The 14,785-nt window shown below is 40.9% G+C and overlaps 1 protein-coding gene across 15 annotated transcripts in view; it reads right to left on the bottom strand.

Annotated features, from left to right (window-relative positions):
- MYT1L (myelin transcription factor 1 like) overlaps window positions 1-14,785 on the bottom strand; it is a 279,154-nt gene that overhangs the window by 161,679 nt on the left and 102,690 nt on the right. The gene's annotated exons all lie outside the window — the stretch shown is intronic.

The raw sequence follows: 14,785 nt of genomic DNA on the forward strand, positions 1-14,785 counted from the left end.
ATGTTTATTTTTTTAAAAAAAAATGTGCTTGCACAGTTAAACAAATACCCATGTGCATGCCTACAAAGGACCTCTGGTTTCTGGAACTTCTGTATGATGGTTGTAACCGAGGGAGGAGACAATACAGCACAAATACATCTTTACTGTGGATGGGAAATGTTGACAAAACAAACCACTTCTTCACACAGCTGAACTATGCAAGTTGGGTCATCTTAAAAGATGGTCCTGGTTGCGGGCAGGCCCTCAACACAGCTCCACCCCACCCCACCCCCGGCATGGGTGGAGTGACGCCTTCCATGCTGAGGTGGCACCACGATCACCCCAGGCCTCCTTGGCCAATCACTTTGAGTGGGGTGATCGTGTAGGGTATATAAGCGACAGCGCGTTGTGTGCTGTGCACCTGCTTCACGCTGCCGAACATCCGCCCACCCACCCAAGGTGTCATCTGGCCTTGCTTTGGACTTTGGTCGGCCATTGCCTTCCCCTCCATGTCCAGGGGTATTCCATTAAAGGAATCCGGGGCCTGGATCTTGTCCGAAGTCCGCTTGAGGGGCTCGGGCCATGCCAGGCCTCTGGGAACATCGAGGAGAGCTGCAGGCGGGTTTCCTTGATGTGGCTACCTCTTTTGGTGGTTTACCCTTTCATGACTCCCTGCAAGATGGGCGGGAGTCAGATATAGTCTCTTGCCAATGCCTAAGCCAATACCGCTCACATTTGCTGTAAACAATAAAGTTGTGGCCTAAAATTTGCCCATTAACCTTAAGCCAAAATTCTGTGTCAGTGTGAATTTATCTCTTATGGGGGGGTCTGGCTTGGGGCCTTGACATGCAATTTGCTTTCACAGAATGTAGTGGTATCTTCTAAGTTGGGTGGCTTTAAAAGATTAGACAAATTCACGGACGATAAGGCTACTAATGACTACTAGCCCAAACTGTGTTATATGTCACTGAATACCAGTTGCTGAGAGTCACAAGTGAGATGGGCACTATTGCCCTCCTATAGGCATTAGCTAATTGGAATAGATTAACTTTGGGCCTGATCCAGCCGGGTTCTTCTAATGCTCTTAACCAGGAGCACTTTCTGCTAGTGCAAAGCCGCCACCGGTTACAGTACACTGTACAGCTTTATGCATCCTAGTAAAAGCAATGGTCAATCAGGATCAGACCTCCTGGAGTTCCTGGTGTATTATTGGCATTTGATGATATACGGAAATAGTTCAATAAGAACCCCATTCCTCAAGTAACTGTGTCACTGAAAGACCAATTTGCTCCACTAACCTATGTGTAAGCAGAATACTGTTCAGGACTGTGTTGCAATTCTAAAACTGTCCGTGAATTTGCTGAGGGTCAGTAAATAGCTGAGCTAATGAGGACTTATTCAAACTGCTTGCCATGCAATGGGAATTCCCTAAATGGTCTTTCCTAGCTACATGAGTTCCTGGCAGCATTTGATGAGATTTATAAATATCAGAGATTTGCCTGCAAGAGAGTTACCTCTTCTGCTCCAAAAATAAGAAGGCCACACGGAGAGTCATGAAGCAAAAGAAAATGTTAAATGGCTAGCATTTGAAAGATAAATGAAAAGAATGGTTTATGAACAAAGAATTCTGAGAGCTCAACTATTAACCCACAGTCCTGGCTTGGGGGGGGGGGGAGCACTACAACAGATTATATTGCATTTTTCTAAATACTCTGGTGAACTAGTTGATTATTGACCTATAGCTCAGAACATTTAAAAATGAAATAAAGGAGTAAGAGAAAGCCATATTGGCATTCTGATGAGATTTAGAAAGAGATCTCAAAGCTGTAATAGTGAAACAGGGAATGGAAGGAATTTTTTCACAACTTTGGGGAGGTAGGGGTTATATCTCTTCTGTGGGGGTTTATTATTTTCTTGATTGTTTGTAGTGTACAAAGTCAAGTGAACAGAAAATATGATGGGGGCAGGCACTTAAAAAGAAAAACAAGAACTTCTCAAAATAGTTATCTATTAAATCTCCCTATTTCTTCTTCCTGTTTCTGCAGGTTTTGGCAAGTGGATCATGACACTGACTCACCAAGTCTGATACAGATAATTAGGCTGGGTCATCTGCATGAATAACCATTGAGAATGCAGGAGATTATTTTTTTTTTACTGCTGTACATATGGAAGCATTAAAATGAGGTGCAGGAAAAGCCGGGTTAATTTCCGTCATTTAACCATTCTTTGCATAATGGTCACACTGCCTTAATTCTAATGGAGATGGGCCTTAGCACATCCATCTTCCAGGTCAAAACCTTGGAATCAAACCACTGAAGTCTTGGGTTGCAGCTGCTGTGACTGAAACTGTTCCTGTTTGGTCTTGGTTTAAGCCAACAAAGATTCACTAAGTAGTTCAGCACAAGCCCAGAGCTAGTTCAGTTTTGGGTCAGCAGGTTAAGAAAGGTAACAGGTCTACAGCCAAGGCAACAGTCCTGTATAGTACTTGGAAGGATGCACAAAACAAAACAGGCATATTTGTAGCATGTTATAAATTTGTACTTCTTAATCAGCATGGATTGCACCCTTAACCAAGAGAACAGCAGCCCTGCTGCTTTCCAGTCCTTTAAAGACAGAGCAGACTATGACCAAATAGAGACAAACCAAACTGGGAAAGAATCCTCCATATTTTATGTGCCTGTGATTCATTTGGGTTGGAGTCATTATATCACCACTTCTTGATACCAGGATGTGTGCTTGTGGTTGAACCCTTATTCTGAGCTGACATTTGCTATTCAAGGTTCTATTCAAGGCTCAGGTGCAAAAGAGACTTTTAAATAAGGTTCAGATTAAGTTTTCTGATTCAGAAATAACAATTAATGCACAGTTTGTCTGTTTTTGTTTAGGTTGAGCTTAACGGCCTGATATATTTTTTCTGTATGTTTCAGGTGCCACTTAAAAGGTGAGTATCCGCTCAGACCCATGACAACCATGTCCCACTAACTCAGGCAATCGTAGTAATCAAGAGCAAAAGGAGCCACAGCAGAAGGCAGAACATCACAGAACAAGTGGTGTTACCTCCTACTGAATCAGAAACAAACTCAGGTAAGTCAGGACCCATTCAGGTGAGCATTGCTCATCCACTTGGGAGTGATGTGTTTATATATCTTTCCCCTGGGTTAGGTGAGCCCAAAACATAACAAGCACTATGCAAAACACTCTATTGGAAATGCACGGCAACTGCACTCTCATTCCAATAAATTATATAATCCGATTTTATACTGGTGAGCACAGTTCTCTTGCTTTCCCCTAGATTCATAACTGTACAGTCTGGCATGCATTCTCAAAAAGGTGAGGCTATGAACATTTCTATACCAGCTTCCATGCTACACTGTTAACTATATAACATTATAAATGGTAAGGCAGAGGCTGCAGGATATTTTACAGAGGGGGGAAAAAGTAGAATTAGTTCATGTGGTCTGAGAAAGAGGACTCATTTGCATATACTCTCCATCTCCTGGTTGGCTACCCCAATGCCTGCAGCTTAACTCTGCGTAAAGGTTTTATTGCTAATTGGCTTCTGCATTTCAGCTCATCTCTTGCTGCATGAGCTAACTGCTTGTGGAGCCAATTTTCACAGCTTCTAGTGTCTTACATGGCTTTCTATGCCACAGCCGCTTCCATATATTTTTAATTGAATTAAGAACATTCTTATGCTTATACATCTATGGAGATTCTCTGTAGTCAAAACCATCACAATATTGCAAACACAATCAGAGAACTTTGAATGCTAACGAAACAATAATAACAAGCAGGAATGTTCAGAAAGGATCTTCAGAGCGAACAGTAAACTCATAATGGAACGTAGCCTGTTGATCATCTCCTGCGCTTTCCTCCAAAGCAACAAAGAGGTAAGTATATTTTCCCAATTTCTATTCTTCCTGGCTAATCTCCAGAAAGGCAGCAACAAATAAAACCACAAGCTCCAAACCACATGACACAGTAAAATATGATGGAACAAAAACAGTATAAATAATAATTTCAAATCCATTATAGCAGATTCTGATAAAATATCACTGATGCATGGAACAAAACCCATGCCCCTCACCTCAAACGATTTATAACCAATCTAAACAACAAAAGCTCTCTGTGGAGCAAGTTTCATGGTGATGATTCCCTAGCTAGCCTAACACAATGCAGTTGGTATATGTCCCCATCCTAGAGGTTGATGGAACCACTGGCTTGGTTCACACATCATGCTATGCCAAACTGTGGCTTAGCATGAATGAGCAAGTATGTCAGTGCATATTTAAAAAAATGTGACTGCATCACTCTTCCATTGGTAGGGACTAGGGAGCAACAGCAGTCATCAATTTAATCAACCCTATCCATTGATTCCCTCCCCCTTTCCCCCTTTTTTGCATTGGAAAAAAAGTAAGAGCCCAGTAAATTGAGTGAGTTTCCCTTGCACACAGACACATAAGCCCACTTGCATTTCCAAGGCTTTGCATCTTGGCCAACACAACACAGCCGTATTTCTAGGGTGCTATGCCTCCTATTGCCATTTGTACAACACCCTAGGGTCCTACACAATGACACCTGGTCTAAAAGTACAATCACTCACTCACTCACTCAATCAATCAATCAATCAATCAATCTCCTCTTCCAACCTAGCTGGAAGTGATGCTACTGGGACTCAGTGGGATGGAAAGCACCTTGCCTGTTTGAAAATAGTATGTCATGAATGGTGGACCCTGAAATTTCTGGTTGGTGGAGAAGGGGGGAGGTGGAAGCAAATCTGAAAAGCCAGGCAAGCTTGCCTGCCATGTTCCGAGTAATCAGCCTCAGTAATTTAGCAAGTAGGCACTATTTAAGTGGGGTGGTGCTGCAGTAATTTTGGGGTGGGGTGGCTGACTATGGTTGGGAAAACCTCTAAACACATCTACCTTTATATTATTTGCTGGGGTAAATCTTTGTGGTCTTTTTTTCCATGCAGAGGCAGTTGCATCTATTGTTAAAAGCAAGTATTGTTTATTCAGTTTATGAGTTCTTTCTCCCACAAAATTCTCAGAGCGACCTAGAAGTGTTGGCTAATATTGGAAGGAAGATACTACACCTCAGTCTTTTAAAGTCTCCCTTGCCTTAACCCCTAGCAGTCCCCTCCCCCCCCTTGGAGGCAGACAAAGCTGAACATACAAAACAAGAACTCAGGAGGCAGATGCTTTATTAGAGAAGGTGCAAAGTTTCTGTATTTACAGGGGGAGTATAGTGCTGAGGGTTTTGTGTTTTTTGTTTAACAGAGACTAAATCATTGGTCTAGCTAGCCTTCACAAAGAATCCATTCTTGGCAACAACATCAGCTAAATATAACCCTATGTTTCCCCCCATTGTTTAATGTTCTAATGCTCTAAGATTCTGAAAAATTGTCTATCTCTCTTCTCCCTGCCCCGCCTCCGTCTAAATTTAAATGGCATTTAAAATGACATTTCCCACTTTAAATCATTATTTTCTTCATATGTAGATTTATGCATATTTAAAACTTAATATAGACAAAAAAGTATTTAATTTTACTGGCAACTCTAATAAGAAGATAACAGCTGGACACCCAGGAGAATCACTGGATCAAAAAGCACACCTTTTCAAGGGGAGACGAGTACAAAGGATCTACCATTAACTGCCCACCATCTGTCTGGTCTGAGATTCAGTTTATTTGCCTCATTTAGTCCACCACCAACACCATACCGATAGCACCTCAATCCGAATCTCTGGACAACCTCTCTTGGTAGATGTTCCATAGATGTTTAAGCACACAAAGAACAGAAAGGAACATTGCAGCACCTCACATAATAAATTGCATGAGGTGAAGAAACATTCTCCTAGAACCACCTTCTAGGGTGAGTGTGACATATAAGACAAGAATCACCAAATTCCTTCCAATTTCCAACCTAGCCAGTCCAAACAAAAATACAAAAATCGGGCAATTTACTGCAAAAGAAGCTTACCAAGCATGGAAACTAATGAATGTGGTATTCAGTCATTTGATGTTATTAAGGCAATCCTAGCTACTACTATTTGCACTTTGCATTGCTTGGACGCGTTTTGTGTATGTGTGTGATATACTCACAGAATTGTAATAATTTTTTCATGCCTCTTCCTATCTTCTTAAAGTCTCAAAAGGGTTTTTAAAAAGGAATGTACATACAATAAAGCACAATTTAGATACTGAATGTAGTTCAACTCTCCCCTTTTATTATTTTTACTCCCACCCTCCCACCCACAAGATTTGGTGAACTGTTTGCCTTACACATTCACATCCTATCAGCTTTGGTAGGAGGAGGATAATTTTATGGGTGGTCCACTGTCAAAAAGATAATCCAAAAGTGAAGGCTTCCTGCCATGGTTTTGATGATCCTGCGCTGTTCTGAAGGGTCCTTACCCCTACCACACCACGCCCCAAAGCATATTTTCAGGCAGTCCCAAGAATTCCCTTTTTGTGAGTTGAATTCCACACATGAGATTTTGGATCCAACCCAGTTTCTCCTCATTCTACCCATGGCAGATACTACAAAACAACAACAACTAGTCAAGAGTGTGGTAACATGAGGTACTTGGGCTAAGATGTTTCAGCTAAGGGCTCACAGCCAATAATTGCAGCTTGCTAGCACACCCATTTATTTTGTGCTACTAACATTTCCTTTTAAGATATTTTGAAATTAATCTGTAGCTTCTTCTTTGACAAAGTGAAGAGGTTTATTATCTTTTGCATCTCTCTTCCAATGTTTTCCAAGAAGACATTGGGAAATGAATGTAATAATGAGAAGAAGAAAACCCCCAGTCTCTCTGGTAGTATCACAATACTTATTAGTACAATCCTCACAAAAGCCATAGTCTTTTATCATCAATATTCACACTTCTGTTTAAAGAGATGAGCTTGTTCTAGTAAATATATGGCATTATTTCACTGATTCTATGCTGAACAGGACCTAAATCTCTGGGTTTTTGGTTGCTTCTCATACTGATTCCAACATATTCTGACTGTGAATAATTCACTTGCATCCAGAAAGAAAAGAAGCAATTCCTAATTTATATTTGAATATAAATCAGGAGTCTATATTTCTTCACCACAACTACTGTCCTTGATTTTTAAAAAAATATAGTACTGTTGCCATGGTTTCAATATAGCAGAATATTCAGTTTACTATCTAGTGGCAGTGTGCAATACAGTCTGCTTTACTCAAGTGGCCTGAGTGACATCTAAGGGCTGCTTCATGTTACACTTTAGCTCCACAGAAAGCACACACTCACCAACATGCTTTCTGTGTAGGGAGGAAAGGGGGATGACATGAAATAGGCTTTAGATGTCACTAGGAAGCAAATTACATGTTCTGCTGGATTATAGCAGTGCATAGATTTCATAGAACTGCCATTCCACCTATGTAATTTGATAAAACTTGCTCAGTCTCTACTTGTATAGTAAAGCCATGCATGTTGAACTGCCATTATACAACCATACTAAGAAAAGGTTAATGCGGTGAAATGATTTATAGGTGTGATTTTAACCATCAGATATCTGGTTAGGATTACAGACACACATCCAGTATAAACCATATGAAGTATATAGTTACATGCACAATTTTTTTATTTTAAAAAGAAACTAGTCTCCCAAAGAATGGAATTTGGGACACAAGATTCTGGCAACTGGATGACATGAGTGTTAAAGATAGATACTGAATAAAAACAAGTGAAGGGATATGAATCATGACAAAAGGAAGGAATAAATCGAAGGCTATTCGTGACCACTCACCAATCACTGAACAGACCCCTTCTGATTTTTGTCCTTCACTGGACAGTGACCATCATTTCCTTTGAAATGTAGCTTATCAACCAAAGTAAAAAAAAGAGAGAGAGATTCACACTGTCAACTTTGGTACTGTAACCTATGCCTGAGCGGAAAACCCAGAGAGAGACCCAGTTTTTACAATCTGGAGATTACCAGCAGCAAGGTAAATCACACCCACATTCCACTTGCAGGTAGTTTCAGATTGCAAGTTTAAACTGCAAGGGTAAAAAGGTACCACGGACTCACCATGCCATGTTTTAAATATCACTTTGCCCCATGATGTGCACCTTAAGTGCTTTCACAGATTTCACAGGTTGTACATTGACAATAAAGGTATTATTATTATTATTATTATTATTATTATTATTATTATTATTATTATTATTTTGTTCTTTCTGTATACACCTGGGCTGCCATATCATGATCATCGAGACAAAGACAGGGAGACCCAAATATGTTGCTACTACTAGTAATTCCTTAAACATGAGAAGTGCATTCTGGGATATGACTATTAGTTTCCCAGAGGGCATAAAGACAGTTATATAAGAGGAAGGCTGAATGAGGGCAGCGGAGTAGAATAGGATACAGGTTTTGCCAAACACAAGCCAACTCGGTAGCAATACAGTGGACACTTTTTTCCTAGACCCCTTACTTAAAACTATAACATCGGAAGCTCATGGGCATCTCTCTCACTGGTTGCAAGGCACTTCTGTGTAGAAGCATTCTAATCCAAGAATGGCCATGTCTCTTATGGTACCCCAGTGTGTGCTATGATTGTAGATATGGCAGAGTCTTGGAGGAAACTTCCCTTGACTTCATGTTACCTACACAGTCTCTCTCAGGGCAAACTGTTATATGCCATACCTCTTCTTTAGGGCCAGACTCTGAAATATGCATGCAAACCAATGTTGTAATATCAATTAATATCCTAAAAGATAAAAGATCTACAGACTTTATCTCTGGGAAATGCAAAAGGTATGTTGGTCTATTATTTTAGTATCTGATGAGCTGCAAAAATACTAAGCTTTATTTCTTCAAAGCCTTATAAACCAGGTGCATGACAATTATGGACCCCAGTACATCTTTAAAGGTAAAGGTAAAGGTAAAGGTAAAGGTACCCCTGCCGGTACGGGCCAGTCTTGCCAGACTCTGGGGTTGTGCGCTCATCTCACTCTACAGGCCGGGAGCCAGCGCTGTCCGCAGACACTTCTGGGTCACGTGGCCAGCGTGACAAGCTGCATCTGGCGAGCCAGCACAGCACACGGAAACGCCGTTTACCTTCCCGCTAGTAAGCGGTCCCTATTTATCTACTTGCACCCGGGGGTGCTTTCGAACTGCTAGGTTGGCAGGCGCTAGGACCGAGCAATGGGAGCGCACCCCGCCGCGGGGATTCGAACCGCCGACCTGACGATTGGCAAGTCCTAGGCGCTGAGGTTTTACCCACAGCGCCACTCGCGTCCCCAGTACATCTTTACAAAGGCATAAAACAGTTCATGGACTTCCTGAAATTAAGCGGCTTGCATATTTGCAGTGAAAAGTAAATACAATAATATATTTTGTGTATTTTCAAGTACTGCATAAAGAACCACAGCTGTTATTTAGTTAACAAAGGCTGGCCTGCCCTTCACAACACAGCAGTCAATGCCTGACTCCAGATCACACTGGGGAATCCTTCCTTCCTGATCAGACTAAAAAAGATTAATTGCCTTGAAAAAGTTTACATAAGTGCATGTAAATGAGCAGAGGAAAGGCATGTGTTGCATGGTAAACATCTCCAGCAAAGCACAACTGATTCAATCTCTGTGAGAAAAGGCAAAAACAAATTGGTTTTATTGTTGTTATTTAATTTCATTTTCTGCCGTTGCTATTTATTTGATATGTCAGTCACGTATGCATTGGGCAGGGCAGGGCAAACTCGAAAGCCTTCCAAGCTCACACTACCAACTGGAGGCAAAAAATCTATCAGCAGGCATTTTGGAAGCACACATACCACAAGGATGATCTTGTGCAGATTGTCAAGCATTCCCTGGCACTGATTAATGTGAAAATCAATGTGGGCTTTCCCACAGGAGTAAGGGAAGCAGGATAAGGCTCATCACTCTTAATCACAGTAAATGGCTTTCTAGATCCTGAGATAACATTTGGAAAGTTAGGCATTATTTTCTGGTCCTCTCTTGTTTTTCAGATGAGAATGAACAAATGAAATAAAAGGAAGATTCAATATAATACGGCACAGCAGAATTAATCCTATAACCAGACAAGTGGGGGGTGGGGGCAAAGGGAACGAGTTCTGGTCTCCAGGTGAAGTCGTTCAGCTCATATAATGACTCTGCTGGATTAAACCCACTGCTTCAGAGGTGGCTTGCCTGTGGCCTTCCATATGTTGGACTACAAATCCCATCAGTCTGAACCAACATGCCCAATAGTCATGAACAACGGCAGCAACATCCAGTAGCATCTGGAGGGCCACAGGCTAGCCACTCTTGGCTTATATAACACAGAAAGTTTGGAGATGTTATTTCCTTCCAAGAAAGGGAGGGTGTGCCCCATAAAAGCATAGAGACCCGCAAAGTGCTGCAGAGGATGGTACTGAAACACGTTCTCTGTAAGCTGATGCTTTGACATTATCTAAGGCTGCTTTGTATATAAATAAATGGATTCTCCACTTGGAAATACAATACAGAAAGCTATTTAGCTGTGGATTTGTCTGAAGTATAACTACAGGTTATGAATCATAATGCTGCATGAATCTACAGGAGGTACAGTATTGATGGGTATTTTGAATCCATCCTGTATTTTTCTCCCTCTGCGCAGAATTTTAATCATGCAGAAAAAGAGGACCAACCCTTTTAGGATGTTAAAATCATAATGCTACTTGAGAATTTATATTCTAAGAAGCAAACACCTTAAGTTCTTTCTGCCATCCTTCCTCCAGCGTCCTTTCCTTACTCTCCAGGAATAGGAAGAAACAGACCTGGGCTGGCAATATGAGAGCAACAGAGACTGTTATGTGGGTCATGCAATGAAGGAGGCAGTTCCTTGTCCCCTAAGACATGCAGCTGCCCAAAGGCGAAATTCTGACCTCAAATAGATCTAAATCTCACTGACAGCTCAAGGCAGAACCAGAGATTTGTTTCTCAGCTATGGCAACAATTTTAGCTTGATTCGTAACACGGAATTAGTTAATTTTATCAGCTGGCTTAGACCAGCCAAATTTCTTTCCAGAATTTCATTTAGGCTCACAACGCAGTTCATTAAATTAACAAGGGCACTGAAAAAAATCTACATGTGCTGAGAATAATGTGGTAGAATAAAAACCCCATATATGTTCCAGTTTTATTTCAGTGAGCTTTTGGAGGTCACCATCTTTTAAAGTACTGCTGCTGCCTTTTCAATTGAGATTGTCAAAAATAAACAATACATTTGTTAATACAAGCAAAAGGATGAGCAAGATCCAGATCCATAGTCCCAAGGACCTGGCGAACTATTTTTTTGGCCGATTATTGGATTGGTTCTTAAAGAGAAAACATTTTCTAGGTTTGGGGTAATCCACACGACTGTCTCATCATTTGGTTGGGCCTGTTTATAACCTTTGGATTATCTTAGTCTATTGGCCATGTAACCAGAGTGATCAAATGTGAGAGAGGAACAAGGCTCCTATATCTTAAATAATTCCAAATATGGGATTAGAGTAGGATCACCATATCATTTCACAACAATGGAGAGGGCAGAAAATCTTCAGCGGCAGAAAGTTGGTATTTCAGCTGTTTCAAAGGAGCAGAATCTCTGTGGTGTGCCACATTACAAGGAAATTTTCACAAATCCTGTGGAAATATGTAAGTTGCAGACTCATACACATAACTCAGAAGAAAGAACAGGACAGACACCCATTTTTTCTGTCTTAGAATATTCCACAGTACTAGCTAGGGAGATACAGCAACTACTTATATTCTCCTGCATATGGCGATTTCACTTCCAAAGAACAAAATAGAAACAGTGGCTGAGAAAACATATGAGAAGCAATAATTCCCTCTAACATACACTTAATAAAGCTAAGAAGTGTTATTTTGCTTGCTGAGAAGTGTTTTAATTAATGTCTACTGTGCAAATTGCCAACCGTATCAGCAGCAACAGCTTTCTTTAATATATATATATATATATCCTTGGAATTGTATACTTCCCTCAAAACACACAGATTTACATCTATGGCTTTCTGTGCAGCAAGGACATTCCATAGCCATCAAGAGAGAAGAGTTAATTTGATTTTATAACCTACAAGATTTTAAAAATGATTTAAGGATCATGTTTGCTGGTGGGCTAAAAGCTATGTCTTTCTGAAAGCACTGGAAACATTTCCTTCTTCTAATTCCTATTGGTGTGTTGTCTGACCCTGCCCTGATAAAACATAACTGCTCTCTTTAGCCCGCTGACATCAGCAGAGTCTGTGTGATCAATCACAGCTGACGGTCTCATGAGATTGAAACAGCCAGAGTAGCTAAGGGTGCTGAGATGTTGTCTGTGAGCAATAATTTTGAAGAGCCTGGTGCCTCATTTCTGAAACCACAATATACCGCGAGGAAAGAGAGTGTAGGGTCTCTTTCCCTGCTGTAGTGCTGATTTATATAATACTGTATTTCCTTTACAGGAAACCTGCATTTAGTTTTTTATACACGATGTACATAAGGTGTATACTTCCAAAGATTACATTGAGGGGGGAAATCAGGAAAAAGGAAGGAAGGAAGGAAGGAAGGAAGGAAGGAAGGAAGGAAGGAAGGAAGGAAGGAAGATTAACAACAGGAAAGAGCAGGAGAGTCTGAGAGGAGTAGTGGGAGAAAGGTGAAGGAATAATTCAATGACAGAAATACAGAAATATATTAATACTACTAACATTTTTTTTTAAAAAAATCCTACTTTAAAAAATAGTGTATATGGTCAGTGACTAATATAAACCTGCCATCTTTGTGGTACGTCCGCAGCCACCTTTATATGTATACCTGGAGTACTGTGTCGAGTTCTGGGTACCACAATTTTATAAGGATATTGACAAGCTGCAATGTGTGCAGAAGAGGGAAACAAAGATGATCAAAGGTCTGGAAACCAAGCCTTATGAGGAATGGTTGAAGGAGCTGGGTATTTTTAGGCTGGAAAAGAGGAGGCTGAGAGGAGATATGACAGCCATTTTCAAATATCTTTTCATTATTCTAACAGTTTTATCTTTTTATACTTGTGTAATATATTGTTGTAACACGGCCTAGGACTTTAAGATTAAGCATGAATAAGAAATCTTATAAAGAAATATAAATAACTTCCTGCTAATAAATAATTTCCTGCTACTTATTTATTTTTCATTTTATTTCTCAAAATATTTATATACCACTATTCATAAAAACTATCAGTTTATAACAGTTATACATCTCTGTAATCGCACTGGGATATAACCTACACCTAAGTTGTCCAGGACTTTACAAATCAACACAAGGACCTTGGCTTAGTAACAGCTGGGCTGCCAGTCCATATGTTGTGACAATGGTGTCAACATGCTGCTGGCCAGGGGCCCCTAAGCTTCAAGACCACCTTTCTATCTCCATGTGCCTAAGCTTAGAGCATCATGATAATGATATGGAACTGTTAGTATAGATTTTTTCCTTCAGAGTACCTAAGAGTTCTCATATAAGACCTTCCCTCTTGAAGGACAGCTCACCATGAATGTCTTCAATTGCTCTTGCAAGCTGTAACAGTAGAATGGGTGCACTTATATCATAGTCTCAGCAGTTATTAAGAAAGGAGCTCAACTTATACCAGAACTTCCACTGAAAGAATAAGCCATCAGAACTTTCCCCCCCAAAAAACACACACACCAAAAACACACACACAAGAAAAATCACTACCAACATTAGCTTGATAATCAGGAGCCATTTATTAACTCAAGTAAGCCAATAATAATAATAATAATAATAATAATAATAATAATAATAATAATAATACATTATTCATATGACGCCCATCTGACTGGGTTGTCTCAGCCACTCTGAGCACCTTCCAATAAATTACAAAACCATAGTAAAACATCAAACATTAAAAACTTCCCTATACAGAGCTGCCTTCAGATGTCTTCTAAAAGTCAGATAGTTGTTTATTTTGTTGACATCTGACATGAGGACTTTCCACAGGGTCAGCACGACTACCAAGAAGGCCCTCTGCCTGATACCCTGTAGCCTCATTCTTGCAATGACAGAACCACCAGAAGGTACTAACCAACTTCACAACATTCATAATATTTGCCTTAATGTGCAGGTCAGGAAACTGAGTAAGCAAAGCTACATACTGGATAGAATGGTAGGCTGTGACAGATCTGGTGCTATTTAACATATTCGAATCAGCCAGTAGCAATTAAGACTGTATATACAGTATATGTTTTCAGAATAAGAGTTTGGGTGTAATCTTCGATACCTCCCTTTCTATGGAGGCGCAGATTACAGCTGTAACAAAGGCGGCATTTTTCCATCTCCGCCAAGCTAAGCAGTTGGCCCCTTATCTCTCTCGCCCTGACCTAGCCACTGTGATCCATGCGACTGTCACCTCCAGACTGGATTATTGTAACTCGCTTTACGTGGGGCTGCCCTTGAGACTGACCCAGAAACTCCAGCGGGTGCAGAATGCCGCAGCGAGACTCCTTACGGGGTCTTCGCTGCGGGATCACATTCATCCGGTGCTATACCAGCTGCACTGGCTCCCGGTGGAGTACAGGATCAGGTTTAAGGTGCTGGTTTTAACCTTTAAAGCCCTATACGGCCTAGGACCCTCGTACCTACGGGACCGCCTCTCCTGGTATGCCCCACAGAGAAACCTACGGTCTACAAATAATAACACCCTCAAGGTCCCAGGCCTCAGAGAGGTTAGGCTGGCCTCAACTAGAGCCAGGGCCTTCTCGGCTGCAGCTCCAACCTGGTGGAATGCTCTGTCACAAGAGACTAGGGCCCTGCGGGA

The sequence above is a fragment of the Podarcis liolepis genome (genome assembly GCF_965112155.1).
Source record: "Podarcis liolepis genome assembly, chromosome: 3".
Classification (NCBI taxonomy): Eukaryota; Metazoa; Chordata; class Lepidosauria; order Squamata; family Lacertidae; genus Podarcis; species Podarcis liolepis.